Below are 3,850 nucleotides of genomic sequence, written 5' to 3' on the forward strand. Positions count from 1 at the left end.
ATGTGATTTGATGGCCGAATGTTGTTCGGAGTCCCGGATGAGATCGCGAACATGACGAGGAGTCTCGAAATGGTCGAGAGGTAAAGATTCATATATAGGACGATAGTATTTGGACAACGGAAGTGTTTCGGGGGTACCAGATACGTATCGGGTCACTGGAAAGGGGTTCCGGGCACCCCCGGCCAAGATATGGGCCTTATTGGGCTAGGGCGGGACAAACCAGCCCCTAGTGGGCTGGTGCGCCCCATACATGGACGAATAGGGGGGAATAAAGGAAAGGGAGAAGAGAGAAAGGAAGGGGGGCAATTCGGTCTCCCCTTTCCTTCTCTCCCCCATCCTCCTTCCTTCTCCCTCCGAAAAACATGGAAAGGGGGGAGGCCAAATAGGATTAGGCCCCAAGTAATATTCCTCCTACTTGGGGTGCGCCTCCTACTGCTCCCTCCCCCTCCCACCTATATGGGGGGCACCGCTAGAACACACAACATTGTTTCCTAGCCGTGTGCGGTGCCCCCTCCACAGTTTACGCCTTCGGTCATATTCTCGCTGTGCTTAGGCAAAGCCCTGCGCGGATAACTTCATCATCACCGTCGCCACGCCGTCGTGCTGACCAAACTCATCTACTTCTTCGACGCTCTACTGGATCAAGAGTTCGAGGGACGTCATCGAGCTGAACGTGTGCAGAACTCGGAGGTGCCGTACATTCGGTACTTGGATCAGTTGGATCGTGAAGACGTTCGACTACATCAACCGCGTTAACCTAACACTTCCGCTTCGGTCTACGAGGGTACGTGGACACACTCTCCCGTCTCGTTGCTATGCATCTCCTAGTTAGATCTTGCGTGATCGTAGGATTCTTTTTTGAATTACTATGTTCCCCAACAAGCATCTCCCCTCGCCGATTGAGATCGTAGCCCTGTTGACTGGTTGTAGCATTTTCCAGCGTCGGTCGTAGCAAACGCCATTTCTAGTTGTAGCACTAGGTCGCTCCCCCAGTCGCCACCGAGCACTTCATAGGTCACAAAACGCCATTGTCGCCCTCGGATCCTAAAATTGGTTGCGGCATTTACTGACGACGGTAGTAGCAAGCTCCATTGTCGCCTGCATTACTAGCTCGCTCCCCCGGTCACCGCCAAGCACTGCCATGCCGGTCGCAAACACCATTGTCACCCTTCGGATCTTAAAAACTGGTTGCGGCAATTGACGACGACGGTAGTAGCAAATGCCATTGCCGAGTGTAGCATTGGCCTCACCCTGGTCGCCAGCGTTGCAGCTTTTATAGATGTTGGTTGCAGCTCTCCCGGTGGCCGGCTCCAACTTCTGTTGATGCCCGTTGTAGCTTTGCTCGAACACTAGCCGTAGCAAACAGCCGTTGTCGGTTGTAGTATTTCCCGACAACGGTTAAAGCTCTGCCGCTAGCCTGCTCCAGCAAACGTAGAAACGGTTCCAGCATGACGGCAGGGTGGTTCCCGCATCTCGTCGTTGGAGCACCCGGAGACATCAGTTCCAGGAAAAACCTTGTCTAAAAAAGCGTGTGCGAAAATCGATGGCGACGCCGGCTGCGCATGCCCCATCTTGGCAAGGGAGATGCGTCTTGGCACGGGAGATGCAAGAGCTCGTGCGCCGGAGAAGATAGAGCGTGATGCACTGTGCGGGAGAAAGAAGAAGAGACATGTGATGGACAATTGTTGAGAGGGCGTTGAAGATAAGGACAAGGGAAAAGTGCGGACCGAGATCCATCGTTCGATCCCACTTAAATTGACAGCTCGTGCTCGACCGGCCGAAGTTTCGGCCGGTCCACTGGTTACAAACATTACCGTTTATATATACTCAAAAGAAAATTCTAGACTATCTTAAACAGTTTCTTATAGTTGACACAGACGGGAATAATGGTGGGGAAACGGTAGGAGGTGGTGGTTGGATGATGCGAGACAGACAAAACGGTAGAAGGACTCCCGCCAATTAAAATTGATGAGAGAGGGGATATTAGAGAACAAGTGAAGGAACAAGAACACAAGATCTTTATTAGCAGGAACATCTGGGCATTCTCGTTGCATAAAGTGGAGCGCTGTACAAACGGGCCTTCACGAATCACACAAATTTCATGGCGTCCTCTCCACAATCCTCCTCCTCTGCACCCAAAGCCGACGACGAGGCAGCGTCCCACAAAGAAATCTATGACCGGCTCCTAGAGGTCGTGTCCACCTACCCGACGGCGCCCAGCGGCATCGGCCGCCCGTACACCCACCACCCAGATGGCTGGTACGCGTTCACGCCGGCCGTCGTGAACTCCATGGTCATCAAGCGGCACCTCAAGGCGCGCGACACCGACGTCTTCCTCGCCACCTTTCCCAAGTCCGGCACCACCTGGCTCAAGGCGCTCCTGTTTGCGACCCTCCGCCGCACCGCGGACGGGCCCGCGCTCGCGCCGCTCGCAGCCCACAGCCCCCACCAGCTCATCCCTTTCCTCGAGTTCCAGGTTTTCGCCAACGGCCGGATCCCCGACCTGAGCTCCCTCCCTGCGCCGCGGGTCCTGATGACGCACATCCCGTCCCGGTCGCTGCCGGAGTCCGTGGCCGCCTCCGGCTGCAAGGTGGTGTACCTGTGCCGGGACCCCAAGGACTGCTTCGTGTCGCTCTGGCACTTCTGGAACGGGTTCGCGGCGTCGCCATGGGACCTCGGCGAGGCGCTTCTGCAGTTCTGCGACGGCGTTTCGCTGTTCGGGCCTTTCTGGGAGCACGTGCTGGGCTACTGGCGCTGGCACGTGGAGAGGCCGGAGCAGGTGCGAGCAGGTGCTCTTCCTGACCTACGAGGAGCTCGCCGCCGACACGGTCGGTCAGCTGAGGCGCCTCGCTGCGTTTGTCGGCTGCCCGTTCACGGCAGAGGAGCGGGAGGCCAGGGTAGACAGGGAGATCGTGGAGGCATGCGCCATGGAGAGCCTGGCGGGACTAGAGGTGAACCGGTCCGGGAAGACCGCCATGACCGAGACGTCAGTGGCGAACAACATATTCTTCCGGCGCGGTGTCGTTGGCGACTGGAAGAACCACCTGACGCCGGAGATGGCGAGAAGGATGGATGAGATCACCAAGAACAAGTTCAGAGGATCGGGGTTGGCGCTGACACCGGCAACCGCAGATCAGAACTAGCGGGTTCAGTACCTCAAAAAAAAAAAGAACTAGCGGGTTCAGGACGACAAATGCTATATTAATAAGCACAGCTTGCACAACATTTCTATAAAATATTGTACTATGAACGTCAGTCATGATCAGCAAACATGAGAAGGGAAATAACACAAGTGTTATCACGTGGTGTCTTCACTACTGTGTCAATAGCTCACAACTTAGCAGCAGATAGTGATTGTCTTGTTGCCTGCGCGGCGTGGGTTTTCGTCCTTCCAGTCGTCCCATGCTCTTGCTTTATCCTCTTCGGCATCATGCCTCTTGAATAATCTTGGCAGTTCTTTTTTATATATAAAGGATTGATTTTATTGAGTTAAAATAAAGCATAAAAAAATACAAACTCGATGAGCACGTAACTGGTCTCTCCATAGATAGGATGTACGCAGTTTAACACCAACATACACACAAAAGCACGTCCGTTACTAGCAAATCTTTGGTCCGGTTCTTCGGATCGGACGGCGGCGCCCCGGTGTTTGCTTTGGAGATGATCGATGTCATGCCGGTTTGCTCTAGTTGTAGGCTTAGTGGATTTAGCGTGGTTTTTCTGTTGTTTGGGTTGAGCATTCCTCGTCTTTATGCTTTAAGGGGCATGCTCATCCTAGTTTATGTCCATACCATGTGTTGTACCTTGTTATGCACTCATTTCGTTTCCTACTATCAATGAAAAGATAAGC

At 53.9% G+C, this 3,850-nt stretch overlaps 1 pseudogene; it reads left to right on the forward strand.

The window, feature by feature from the left end:
• The first annotated feature begins 2,060 nt into the window (after positions 1-2,060).
• On the forward strand, positions 2,061-3,277 carry LOC125530867 (annotated as a pseudogene).
• Positions 3,278-3,850: the final 573 nt, after the last annotated feature.

This window comes from Triticum urartu, unplaced genomic scaffold (genome assembly GCF_003073215.2).
Source record: "Triticum urartu cultivar G1812 unplaced genomic scaffold, Tu2.1 TuUngrouped_contig_6615, whole genome shotgun sequence".
NCBI classification, from domain to species: Eukaryota; Viridiplantae; Streptophyta; class Magnoliopsida; order Poales; family Poaceae; genus Triticum; species Triticum urartu.